We start from the raw sequence: 14,803 nt of genomic DNA on the forward strand, positions 1-14,803 counted from the left end.
CAATGAAAGAAGAAGAGGCCATGAATTTAAATAAGAGTTATAGATGTACATGGAAGCAACTGGAGGAAAAAAGGGAAAGAAATAGTATTATTTTGGTGATTTGCATAGAAATGGGCTCCATAGTCTCATATATTTGAATGCTTGGTCACCAGAGAGTGCCATTAGTAAGAGGTATGGCCTTGTTGGAGTACATGTGGCCTTGAAAGAAGTATATTACTGTGGGTAGATAAGGGTTGTGTTTGTCTGTGGTATGAATGTGTGAGACATTTAAAAAAGCTGGATGCAACATTACGTCCTAAGTCAGAGAGACAATGAGGCTGTTGCTGGCCCTTGTTGGAAAAGTCGAGATAGAAATTGGTTGTTGAGTGTAAGAATGAAGGTGGCCACCAAATGTTTGTTTTTATCTTGTCTCCACTAGATTCATTATGTTCTGTCTTTTTAAGTTATTATTTGGTGAACCTGTATTTTCTGGTTTGCCTATAAGTTTGTTGCAGATGTAGGAGGTAGGAAACAGAATGATCAGGTAAGGGAAAGAAGATATAGGCTATCTGCAGCCTGTAGATACCACTCCCACACACCTTGCTGGTAGGTAGGCTTCTTAGCTCCTTCCTGATGTACTGTTTGTCTATAGATAGGACTCAAAAGCAATTTATTTTAATGAAAAAGATGAACAGGCTCTATTATAGTAGAGAAGAAATTAATAATATTTTTCAAACCCTAACCTCAAACATGAAGTATTTTTTTTTGAGGGTGCAGCGGAACTTGATTGATGGTATTCAAGAGAGAAGGGAGGGCTCCCTAGGCCCCTCCTGTTATTATGGGGTCTGGGATGCAATTGTGAGGGAGATGCTCAGTGTTGGGAGCTGAGTTGTGATGGGGACTCCTCAGCAACTGAGGGCCTCTCTCTTGCTCTCAGTATCCTTGCTGGGCTGGGTGGTCCAGGGTTTCTTACTCATTACTCCTTGGAGGCCATGTAGGTCATGAGGTCCACCACTCTGTTGCTGTAGCCGTATTCATTGTCATACCAGGAAATGAGCTTTTCAAATTTGTCATTGAGAGCAATGCCATCCCCAGCATCAAAGGTGGAAGAGTGGGAGTTGCTGTTGAAGTCACAGGAAACAACCTGGTCCTCAGTGTAGCCCAGGATGCCCTTTAGTGGGCCCTCGGATGCCTGCTTCACCACCTTCTTGATGTCATCAGACTTGGCAGGTTTCTCCAGGCGGCATGTCAGATCCACAACGGATACATTGGGGATAGGAACACGGAAGACCATGCCAGTGAGCTTCCCGTTCAGCTCTGGGATGACCTTGCCCACAGCCTTGGCAGCACCAGTGGATGTAGAGATGATGTTCTGGGCTGCCCCACGGCCATCACGCAAACAGCTTTCCAGAGGGGCCATCCACAGTCTTCTGAGTGGCAGTGATGGCATGGACTGTGGTCATGAGCCCTTCCATGATGCCAAAGTTGTCATGGATGACCTTGGCAAGGGGGGCTAAGCAGTTGGTGGTGCAGGACACATTGCTGACAATTTTGAGGGAGTTGTCATATTTCTTGTGGTTCACACCCATCACAAACATGGGGGCATCAGCGAAAGGGGCAGAGGTGATGACCCTTTTGGCCCACCCTTCAGGTGAGCCCCAGCCTTCTCCATGATGGTGAAGACGCCAGTAGACTCCACGACATACTCAGCATCAGCGTCACCCCATTTGATGTTAGCGGGATCTCGCTCCTGGAAGATGGTGATGGGCTTCCCGTTGATGACAAGCTTCCCATTCTCAGCCTTGACTGTGCCGTTGAGCTTGCCATGGGTAGAGTCATACTGGAACATGTAGACAATGTAGTTGAGGTCAATGAAGGGGTCGATGATGGCAACAATCTGCACATTGTCAGAAGAGAAGGCAGCCCTGGTAATCAGGCGCCCAATACGGCCAAGTCCGTTCACACCGACCTTCACCATCTTGTCGATGAGATGAGGCTGGCATTGCACAAGAAGATGCGGCTGTCTCTGGAACAGGGAGGAGCAGAGAGCCACATGAAGTATTTATTATTTTATTTATTTATATTCCAAATGCGGTCCCCCTTCCCCTCCTATAGTTCCTTATCCTATCTCCCCTTCCCTTCATCTATGATGCTCCCACCCCTGCTCTGAGTCATTAAATCACTATAGGATTAGGCTTCCACTGAGGTCAAACAAGGCAGTCCTCTGCTACATATTTACAGGGACCTTGAATCAGTCTCTGTGTGCTCTTTAAATGTTGGCTTTGTGTCTGGGAGCCCCCACTGGTCCAGCTTACTTGACCCTGTTGGTCTTCTTATCTCTTCAGCCCCTTAAATAGTTCCTCTAACTCTTCTATAGGGGTCCATGACCTCAGTCCAGTGGTTGACTGTATGTGCATCAGTCTCAGTCAACTCCTGGCAGAGCCACTCAGAGGACAGGCATGCCAGGTTCCTGCCTACAAGCACAACATGGCATCAGCAATAATGTTAAGGTTTTATGCCACCCATGGGATGCACCCGAAGTTGGGCCAGGCATTGGATGACCTTTCCTTCAGTCTCCACTCCAATTTTGAACCTGCATTTCTATTAGATAGGAACGATTCTGGGTCAATATTTTTGAAGGTGGGTTGGTGATTCCATGCACTGGTGGCACAGTCTACCAGCTTGAAGTGGTCTCTTCAGGTTCTATCTCTCCACTGTTGGGTAATTAGTCTAAGTTCACCCCCATTGAGTCCTGGAAGTCTCTTATATCCCAGGTCTCTGAGACTTTCTAGAGGTTTCCCCTACCAGTACTCCCAGAAGCTGCATATTTTTATTCATTCTCCTGGGCCCCTGGGCTTCTCTCCTGTCTCCTACTTTACCTGATTCTGCCCTCCTGCCCTCTCCCCCTTGCTCTGCCACCCAGGTCCCTTGCTCCCTCTGCCTTCCTTGATTATTTTGTTCCTTCTTCTAAGTCTGATTAAAAAATCCTCACTTGAACTTTGTTCTTGTTAAACTTCTTATGGTCTGTGTGTTGTATCATTTGTATGCTGCACCCTTTGGCTAATGTTCACTTATCAGTGAGTGCACACCATGCAGGTCCTTTTGGGTCTGTATTATTTCACCCTGGATGATATATCCTAAAACTGTAGATACTTGATGCCACAGGGTAGGGGAATGCCTAGGAATGTGTGGGCAGGGAGCAAACTGTCAGAGGCAAAGGGGAGGGAGAATGGTGTGAAGAACTCTGGGAGGGGGGACTGGAATGGAGGATGAAATTACATATATATATATATAGATATGCATATATACTAATGAAGATATTATATACACATATATGTCCTGTATAACCGCTGGAGACAGAACCCACTCTGCCTCCAAAGAGATTACTAAAGAAGAAAATAAGGTAATCCATTTCCCAGGGAGATGATAATTCTCATTTTATTGATTAAGAGGCAATTTAGAATATATAACATGTTCATATGTATCCTCAGATCTCTGATGATGTTGATGGTCCTGATATTTTCTAAGAGTTTTAGGTCTCTATTTAAAGAAAGGTATTTTGCAATGACTCTTTCTGTACTTAACTAGTTGTACCTCATGGTAAATGATTGAATGTAAAAACAAGAAATGTTTGAGGTTTATGTAAATTGTAAGATTTGAGAAAGTAATTAAAATAATAGTAAGACTTAAAAGCAATAAATGATTTTAGGAACTAAAGGTAACAGTTTTAGCATATTCATTAATGGAGTTCTGATTAATCTAGCTCAGGGAAAGAATTGACTACTATGTAAGTTACATGATCAAATTAAAAATTTTCCCTTTGATTATTTTCTAAGTATAGACAGAAAGGTGCTTCTCATCATGCTAATAATGTTTCTGTCATATATATATATATATATATATATATATATATATATATATATATTACATAATTTGTTAATGCTTTTAACACAAAATAATTTTTGATGGTCCCAAAACTTTTACTATGACTCAAAGGCTTTGATATTCTTCATTTTCTACTATATAAACACAGATATCCAACATTGTTAATGTTAATATACCTAATATTTTTACCTCTTTTTTTAACCTTTAAGTTCATTTATGTTTCAGGGAGCTGCAACTAGGATCCACCCACTCTTAATATTAATATACCTAAAATTTTTACCTCCTTTTTAATTCAAATTCATTTAAGTTTCAGGAAGCTGTAACTGGGGTCCACCTCTCAAATAACTGCCGGGAAGGACTCCTGTGAAGCTGATTCCCTACCTACTGCTTATTCTGGAAAGGTGTTCTGAATGCAAGATTTTCCTTTAAGTTCCTAAACTTTAACTTCTGTCCCCGTTCTATATTGCTTTTTGTAGATTTCCACTAGGCTGACAGACATACATATTCTAGGAATCAGCTGCAAATTTCAGATTACTCCAAATGGCACCCCTAGCCTTTCTGAAATCTGATATAAATCTGTCCAGTCAATATAATTGCTCTATTTCTCTTCAGTACACCAAATGTTTCTTTTCTTTTTTTTTATGTTTTTTTATTATTATTAACTTGAGTATTTCTTATATACATTTCGAGTGTTATTCCCCTTCCCGGTTTCCCGGCAAACATCCCCCTCCCCCCTCCCCTTCCTTATGGGTGTTCCCCTCCCAACCCTCCCTCCCTTGCTTCCCTCTCCCCAACAGTCTAGTTCACTGGGGGTTCAGTCTTAGCAGGACCCAGGGCTTCCCCTTCCACTGGTGCTCTTACTAGGATATTCATTGCTACCTATGAGGTCAGAGTCCAGGGTCAGTCCATGTATAGTCTTTGGGTAGTGGCTTAGTCCCTGGAAGCTCTGTTTGGTTGGCATTGCTGTACACCAAATGTTTCTAATGAATACCCACTCTTGCCTGAATCGACAACCCTTGGACTTTGACTAGCATTCAGCTTTAATAGATCCTGACGACAACATCCTAATTTCAGTACAGTATACCATCCCTTATCCTCAAGAAAAGGTTGGAGTGTTAGGTCTAAATAAAAATTTGACCTTTTTAGAAAGGAACAAACCTAGTTATTCATAATACTCTGACTGCTGTCAATACAGACCACATGCTTGCCTGGATATAGCGTTCCCGTGTCAGGCAAATCACAAGGGATGATAACCCAGCTGCAGAAATATGGACTGCCACCAAGGTCTAGGAAGCGTCACTAAAAACTGCTTGTTTAAGGTGATATTGTAAACTAATGGTGTTTTATGTTAAACTATGTTTCTTCCTGCTCTTTCATGAGTTTAGATCCCACTTTAAGAGCAAATTTACACTGTGCATGAATGTCTCCCAGCTCCTGGCATATACATCAAGCCCCCAAATATTGTATTTTAGCATTCCTATCACCCTGAATATTTGTATATGAGTGTGCAGCAAGGAGAGAGCACTTGGAGTAGCAAAGTTTTCTAATCCTCTGGGGCAAAGAGAAATGTTAGTTCTCTTTATATCCCTCAAAGTAATATTAGGATTGGAAACCACTGGACAACAATGGCTGGTGTCAAGTATGAAATCTTGGTATGTCAAATAACTGAAGACTTATGTGTATTAGGAAAATGTATTTCAAAATTAGCAGAACAGGTTAACTCATTTAGATGAGGAAGTCTTACAACATGGTGGGGAAATTGATCTGCTTTATGGAGAATAATGGGGTTAATCTATGGCCATGGAGAAACCTGTACTCATATTCAACCAACTCAGGAATAATAAAGAATAATTTGTCTGAAATTCAGAATATTAATAAGGAAAAGGCCCTATGAGAATGAAATAAGTGGTAACTCCCATTTTCTTTCTTGGATTCTTCCTTGCTAATAATTTTTCTGTCAGCCATCACAGGGACCATAGTGCTCTTACTCCTGCTGACTGCAGCTGGCATTAACTACTAATGCCTTAACAAGATATATAATCCTTGCTTAGGAGCTAATAAACTAATGATAATTAAGTTTCATTATAAACAGGTTCCTCCCACAAGGATGTCACTTGGGTTTAGCTCAATGGAGAAGCGTCATTGATAACATTATGTTGATGGCTAACTTTATCTTTAAATGCTAAAAATCATTGTGCTTAAGAGAACTATAAGGCAAAATGTGATCTCCAAATGTAAAGGGCTGTTAAGTGTTATTTTTTTAACTTGTGTTTCTGATGCTGTATACAAGATTTTTTTTCATGAGAAGCCCTTCAGCTTGCCAAAGAATAGAATTAACTTTGTGTTCTTTGCTTTTAAAACATCCTGACTAATATGATTGGGAATTGCATTTGGGCATCATTAGTTACAGATGTAGACCTGGAGCCAATATCTGAACAGAACCACTTCATTTTTAAAATTCATTAATGATCAGACTGGTTAATCTCTGAACTACCCCAGATCCATAACAATGGCATCGTTTTAAAAATATACTCTATCCTAAACCAGCATTACCTGTAGAATACACAGAAATATACTTTTAAGCAATTTTAGGTTATAAAAGATTTCTTAATGCAAAGAAGACTGTTTTAATTTATTATTATTATTTTTTAACTAACAAAGCAATAGCTTTTTGTTTATGAATTAAAGCTAGAGCCAGAATTTCATATCCATGTCGTGGCCAAAAGTAGTCACAAATAAATGAAATCCATAATTGATTTTTATTCATGTTTCAGAAAGAGAAATTCTCATTCTGTAATTATGGTGATTTCAATGAGAATGTCACCATAGTCTCATGCCTTTGACTGTTAGTTAACCAATTGATGAAACTATTTTGGAAGGATTAGGATTGTAATCTTTTTTGGAGAATGTGTTTCTTAAGAAGTGGACCTTAAGGTTTCAAAATCACAAGCCTTTCTCAGCTGGCTCTCTCTGCGTTGTACTTAAAGACTTGGTCAGTTAGCTCTAGTCCCCTTCTCTGCCTGACTTGCTATGCTTCCCACCATAATGGGTGTGTATCTAACTAACCCTCTTAAACAGCAAGTCCCAACAAAATCTACCCTCTATAAATTGTTTTGATCATGGTGTCTGAATAATCAATAGAAAAGTAATTCAGGCAGTAGGCAAGACTGGCACAATTTGTACTATAGAACACAGGCAGACTTGGAATTGAAAACATCCCCCTTGCTTCAATTTCCTAACTGCTGGAATTAAGGAGTGAGCCAGGTTTCTAGCCTCGATCACTTTAGTAAAGGAACCTAAACCCAGAAAGAAAAACACCATATGTTCTTCCTGGCCATATATACATCTTTATGCCTATAAACCTGAGTAACTTTTAGTATTTGTCAGAGAATCTTTTTTTTTACAGTGGGCAGTAGTTAATAGAGAGATGCCTAATTGGTCAAAGTTCTGACAATAGGAGTCTAAATAGGATATCTATGCTAGACCTACTTCCAAGCTCAAGAAACCTATCATAAAAGAAATCAAAAAGAAGTAGAAAAGTAGAGGACTGATGTGCTGGCTTATGGTTGTAACACAGTAATGAACTTACAATATAGGGTTATCTGCAGAAGAGTTGCAAAATTCAATCTATTTAAAATTGTAGCATGGATGTGATAGTTTCCAATCTTCAAACATGACTGAGTAGCATTTTACTGTGGTTAGTTGGTTAGGGAAAGGAGAATCATTATTTTGAAAAATGTGATCCTTGATAGGTTGCCCAGGCTCCACTATATGAACACACACACACACACACACACACACACACACACACACACACACATATATATATATATATTAAAGTTGGCATGTTGAGGGATGCAAGAAGAAGAAGGGAAGGGGTAGACAGGGATTATATTTATATAATATAAAGTGAAATAATAAATTATAAATAAGAGTGTATGAAGTATTTTACAAAATACAAAAGGATATTGTTCATCAGTCGCCAAAGAATGATACCATAGTCTCAAATAGTATGCAAAAGCAAAGAGTGTTTATTACTGCCTCTAGAGGCCCAATTCCTTTGCCATGGAAGGGTCCTGACTGCATTCACAGATTCTGTTTTAAAGCAAAAAGAGGAACATTAGGAAGGGGTAGGTGGTCTATATCTTCATTGGTAGTTTCTACATATGGAAGTATGATTGATGCTATGATTCAGACTAACTCTTTTTGATTCATGCCTAGGAGATGTAGTTCTTGATCTCTTGTCTGCAAGCTTAGCTAACTGTCCTTTCACAAGCTGGGAAGGGGTGCCCTTTGCTAAGCCTGCAGTTGTTTCATCCAGTTTTGGGAAGTAGAAACTCAAGCCTGGTCTCCCGAACTGCTAGTTTGCAGTCTGTCATGGAGTCAGCGTGATGCATGTGAATTAATACCTTTTAATACATTAATAAGTTTTAAGGATATATCCCATATTGATTGCTGGTTATAGATTCAAAAATCTAGTATCTGCAAGATATTGCATTATGAAGAAGGATATTTATCCAACTGGTGAGTTCTCTTTCACGACATGTATATACTCTCTCACGTACACACGCACACACACACACACATATACACACAAACTCACACATATACACAAGTCCATACATCATTGAAATTGAGCACACAACACAGTGTTCATGTCTTATTATTAAAAAAAATCACTTTAAAAATTTGAAATAAGAATTATGATAAGCCATTTGATTCACAAAATGCAAAATGGCAACAAAAAAACCTAGATGTCCTTATAGATAATTGACAACTAGTGGAAAATATTTAAGTTCTTTAGCAGTGGTGAAATTTCTATATATGTATATATGAATATATGCATATATATTAGAGTAGACACCAAGAAGAACTAGAATGCATAATTTTATTTGTGACTATATATATATGTGTGTGTGTGTGTGTGTGTGTGTGTGTGTGTGTGTGTGTGTGTGTTCCATATTATATATAAGATACATTAGCTTAGCAGGAATAAAAGAAAAAGAATGCCTATATTTTATTTTGTTTTTTAATATTCGATATTATGAAGTAAAATATCATACCCATTTCATTCTTATTTTGTTATTTAAATATATATCCTTATCATTTTCAACATCTGTTTTCTTACAAATGTTGATAAAAATTCTTATGTAAAAACATGTCAGTGGTGTTTCCATCCAGCTTCTTTCTTCAATATGTCTTTCTTCATGATTATATTTTGCTTCTGATCATTTCATATCTCACCATCTTGAATACTATTCAATCAACTATGAATTGGGCAAGCAGAAATACAGAACAAACAAGTGAAAATCCATTTCAAGTGGTTTTTAAACATTTATTTCATCATTTCCCATTAACAAGTCTGCTCTAAAAGCAATATAAACAAAAGTTAATAATCTTTGTAAAATAAACCATGTCTTTAAGATAAATAAAATTCTAAGACAAATGTAATGAATTGATACAAAACAAAATTAGTGGAGTCAAAAGTTACAAGAGGATTCATTTATAATGTTTTGTGAAAATAAATCTCATGGCATTCACATTCCAAACTACCATACACAGACACACATACACACCCATGTACATGCACATACAGACACACAAGTAATACTTTATTATTTAAAAAACATTTATTGCAAATGTTACCAAAAACAGTTACAAAATGATGAAGGGTCTGAATGTTAACTGAAAAGTAGTAAAATGGTTGCATTTTTGCCAAATAGTTGATGACTTCAATTCAACATACAAATAGATTCTTAGCAGTAATTATCAGAGCTACAGTTCCATTGTGTTAGAAAACAAACAAAAAAAAAAAAAAAAAACAAAAAAAAAAAAAAAAAAAAAAAAAAAAAGCCAAGAGTCCCTGCAAGGACTGGCCCTCATATGCTAGTAAATTTCCATTATTTTATTACCTGAAATGCCATTTCAACTTAGTTTGCTCTCTTACTATTGTTTCTAAACAAATGCATTGGGCTTATTTACACATCTTCATTATCTAAGATTACGTACAACTCCTTATGTGGTGTGAGGGTGTTTACATGCTGTGAGGCAAGAAGCCAGCAGGAACTGGAAGAACAGGGATTGGAAAATTGTATTTTATTGTATACATGTCTGACATTCCCAAAAATAAGCAATGGAAAAGCAGAAAATATGTCACACACTACAAAAGAATGGATTAATAACAGTTTCTAAGGAAAATATCCTATATATCTTGTTGGTTATATATTCAGAAATCTCCTAAGGTAAGCAACTGAATGCATTTGGACAATGGAGGTTTTTAGCTCTCACCATTTACCAGTTCTTTCTTCTAACCCCTACATTCATAATTATACTTAGAAAAGTATATTGAAACTGTCATTTGCATTTTTGCCTCCTTCAATACAAAATGAGCTCCTGAAGATCTATGATGTTCTTTCTTCCTTATGCACGCACCACGTCTAGGCATCTGTAGTATTTCATGTATAATAAGCTACAGCAAATATTTGCCTAATCACTGAGTGACATAAGATAACAAGGATAATTAATTTTCCTAAAGCCATCCTTGGTGAGAGAGAAACTCACCAAAGACCCCAAGACTGTCTAGGTGAATGCAATTTGCAATCGGCAAATCTTTATGAGTTTAGTGAATGTTGTCACATACTGAGACCACCCATCAATCTTTAGCAGTGCAGTTTATTTAGTTAGTATTTGGTAACCCATAATTAAGAACAAAATCAATTTTCCAAAAGCCCAGACAGAAGAAATTTAAAATCCTTCCTGTTCATCACTTTTGTTTTCAGATTTCTGCTCCTTGTTCATTTCCCATAGAATTTTGTTTCAAATAAGATTTTCTTCAATCTTGCAATACCTCTGTTAAACTTGTAAATGTGCTTTGAGGTTAGTGACATGGATTAGACTTGGAAATTGTGTTAGCTCAATCCATGACACATTTGCATACTGTATCCAGTGACAGGAAGCTTCCACACATGGCTAACCACATATGTCATGCTGACTTTAGTTACTGTCAGACCAGGTCCTTAGTTTCTTACTAAAACCTATGAAGTAAATTGCATTAGTGAGAATCAGCATGGAAGAAAATTCAGTTCTTTGCCAGATTCTTACCAATTTGATTCAACAAGACATAAAAAGTTCAAAATAAAAATTTATCTTGAATTCATATGCCAGACAAAGCCTTATACTTACAATTAATTTTATCAACAATTTTTTATCATCCACAATGATGCTTCATTCTGTTCATGTCTCTGGTTGGCACAGTGGCTGTCTAGAAGCCCTGTCTTATTTAACAAAGTTACTTTGTGTTTTACAGTGAGGGTTGTCTTCCCACGTCTGGCTAATTTCATTATTACCTTCCTAGTACTTCAGAGCTCCAGTTCCCCTGACTTCTTTTTTATGGTTTGACTCAAACACTCTGAAGTGACCCAAACTAGAAGCAGTATCTTCTATACTCAATTATATTTATCTTAACATTTTCAGTGGTGTGACTTGAAAGATACAATTTAGAAAGCCAGGGATAATTAACAAAATATATATTTTCATATGCATTTAAAATTCCTAAATTCCATCTACAAAAGACAACAAATCACAAAAATCAAAACAAAATAGGATTTAAATCATGTAAATAGTATAATGAATATATTAAGTTAACTTTACTGTAGAACACTAGGAGTAATTAATAAAGTTACCTTGTGTCTTACAGAAAACTAGAAGCCAAAATTTAAGAGGGTTAGAAAACAGCCAAACTTTATTACTAAATAACAGTCACAGCTCTATCACACTCCTCCTTCCCTCCTGTTATAGGATCTGAATTAGCTAGCAATGATTTTGATGCCACACAAAGGTAAACTACATTATAGAATTAGATTGTTTATTATACATTATGACCAATCTGATTATGGATATTACGTAAAATTTGAAAGTGAATTGAAAGCCAGAAAACAATGTGAGATCCACACCCAGATGAAAGACAAGAGAAATTAAGTAAAGTAAGATTTTCAGTTCTCAGTTCTTTAATAAACAGATGAATTTGGATGACTTTAGAAGATATATTTGTCCCTATGCATCCTTCATGTGTTCATATGTCTTATGTTCTTATCTCCAGATATCATTATGGATTAAACCATATTATTTTTATGAAACTTGTCCTAAAGGAAAACTATAATGATCAGGATAAAATTGCATAACTCAATTAATCATCTGTCATAAATGATGTGTCATTTATATATTAAAGATGTTAGATACTATATATTTTGTACTTTGAATGTATTTCCACATACTATTTTTACACAATCCTTTTACATATATTTGCTGAATGTATTACATTTTAAATAAAACAGTATAAAGCTTTAATAAAAAGTTGAGAGCTCCTCTGTTTAAAGTTAATGGGTCTTTAACTTTTAGGATGGTTACCTTTCAATTTTAATTACCTGCAGGTGGATGAGTCTTTGGATGTGTACTCTTACTGCATTGCCGTATACATCAGAGACATCATGTTCCTGCAGCTGTGATTATATGCATGTTAGCCACACAACATGGCTGTTGAGAATCAAACCTGGGCCCCCTTTAAGGGAAGTATGTGCTTTTAACCATTAATCCTAAGCCATCTACCTCCAACACTTGAAGAATTTCTAACTCAAAATTTCAAAATGATACTGGCTTATTTATTTCATGCATTTATTCTACATATTACACACTTAACAATGTTTCCAAGGTTAATGTATCTAATGTTTATACCCCTATAAAGCTTAAATCCCATCTTAGGAAAAATATTTAAGATGTGAACCAAGTGAGGCCTCAGAAATGAAAGTAAATTCAATCACCTATCTGAGTTTTCAGAAATGATTATTCTGAGAGAAAGACTTCATCATGCAAACTAATAATTCCAATTCTTAGCACTTAGACCACAAAATAAAGGTTAATTTTGTTAATTCAATTCACACACAAAATGTCAGGAGGCACACAAAACCCCTTGTATTAGTATGTGCTGTATTTTCCTTTATACCTTAGCTTTGTGAAAAAGAGAATTACTCTTAGCTTGCCAATATAAATTTATTACTTACCATGAAGTTAAAATTTGAAACATTATCAAAATAGTTGAGACATTCGAGTGTTCGTGTTAAGCAATGACAAGTACAAGACGGCACAGTCAATGGTGATAACAAGGACAGGCCTTTGTTTAGAGTTCACAGCATTATATAATTTTTCTGACTGAAAAATTCAACTTGGAGATATATAATCTGGAAAGAAAATTGCTTTCCTTATTGTTATTCATGGACATTTTCAAGATAAATATTGAAGAATTTATAGCAACTTTATAGAAAATTTTCCCAAAATGATGGTTGTTATTAATAAAAATATTACAAAAATCAGATCACAAGTATTTATTTATATATAATTTCTTGGATATAGAATAAGAAAATGAATTTTAGGTCACTTAACTCAATTTTTAATGAAAGAAATCAAGATATTAGTCTGTACAGTTCACTACAGTTCATGGCAGGAGACAGCAGTGATATCCTTATAAGGCACCATGAAGATGTAGTTTAAATACAAATATGTAAAGAAATAATTGTTATACAGAAGAGTCAACACAGACTCATCATTGGTACTCAATGGAAAGTGTGCCTCTTAGCAAATTTGGTATATTTAGTATACGGATGGGAATAAATATGTTTTATGTAGATTATATATAAATATTTTTAAAAATTAAAGTAAGAATTAATTACCTATAGGTAATGATACCCTTGGCAAAAAATGAAAACTTAAAATCCATATTGTTATCAGCTCAGAACAAACAGAGGAAAGAATTCATTGTGCCTTTCAATGGCTTAGAAAAGCCAGGGCCAAAACCAGGATTGTTCCTTCATGTTTCTGCATGAGGCTAAGGAGAGAGCTATGAGAAGCATTCAAAATTACACATTCTTCCTGTTATATCAAGTACAGAAATGACAGCATGGAAAGGTTTAAATGTTATTATTTAAGTAATTTAGCATCATTTCAATTGCTTTAGAGTATTCTAAAATGTAAATAGACTTCCCAGTTTAGAATACATTTTTCCTTGGAATTCAGATGAACATAATCTGTTTTGAGATAATTCTTTCCTTTAAATGCATATGCTTAAGTGCAAATTTTCAAAATTAAAAATATTCGTACTTTTCTGTCTTTTCAAAAATTTTAATAACTTTTACATATCTACATCCTTGTAAATGGCATTTCAGTCTTAAAAATGTTAAACTATAAAAACATGACAAAGCCAAATACAGTGTTGAGTGAAAGCATCCAAGGATGTTAAAGTATACAGAGGGGTCAGCAGCTTCTCTTCATTGGTTGGGTGCACATATCTGCATCTGACTCTAAGCTGCTTGTTGGGTCTTTTGGAGATCAGTCATTATAGGTCCATTTTTCTGCATGATCCATAGCCTTAGTAATGGTGTCAGGTCTTGTGGCCTCCCCTTAAGACGGATCCCACTTTGGGCCTGTCATTGGAACTTCTTTTTCTCAAGCTCATCTCCATTTCCATCCCTGCATTTCTTTCAGACAGGAAGAATTATGGGTCAGAGTTTTGACTGTGGAAAACCAATCCCATCCCTTACTTGATGCCCTGTCTTTCTGCCGGAGGTGGGCTCAACAAGTTCCCTCTCCTCACTGTAGCACATTTCATCTACACACACCCGCCACCTTGAGTCCTGAGGGCCTCACATCTCCCAGGTCTCTGGTGAATTCTACACAGTCCTCCCAACCTCTTACCTCCTGAGGCTGCCTGTTTCTAGTCTTTCTGCTGGCCCTCAGGGCTCCACTGTTTTTCCCCATGAAATACCAGATCTTCTTCATCTCTCACCCGATCCCATCCCCTTTCCTTCTGCTGTCACTCCCTGCCTCCCCCGCTGTGGTTGCTTTCTTCTTTCTGCCAAGTGGGACTGAGGTGTTCTTACTTGGGCCCTTC

General features: G+C 36.8%; 1 pseudogene; it reads right to left on the reverse strand.

Annotated features, from left to right (window-relative positions):
• Positions 1 to 955: 955 nt before the first annotated feature.
• Positions 956 to 1,957, reverse strand: LOC116911213 (annotated as a pseudogene).
• Between the last annotated feature and the right edge of the window lie 12,846 nt (positions 1,958 to 14,803).

The sequence above is a fragment of the Rattus rattus genome, chromosome 10, assembly GCF_011064425.1.
Source record: "Rattus rattus isolate New Zealand chromosome 10, Rrattus_CSIRO_v1, whole genome shotgun sequence".
Classification (NCBI taxonomy): Eukaryota; Metazoa; Chordata; class Mammalia; order Rodentia; family Muridae; genus Rattus; species Rattus rattus.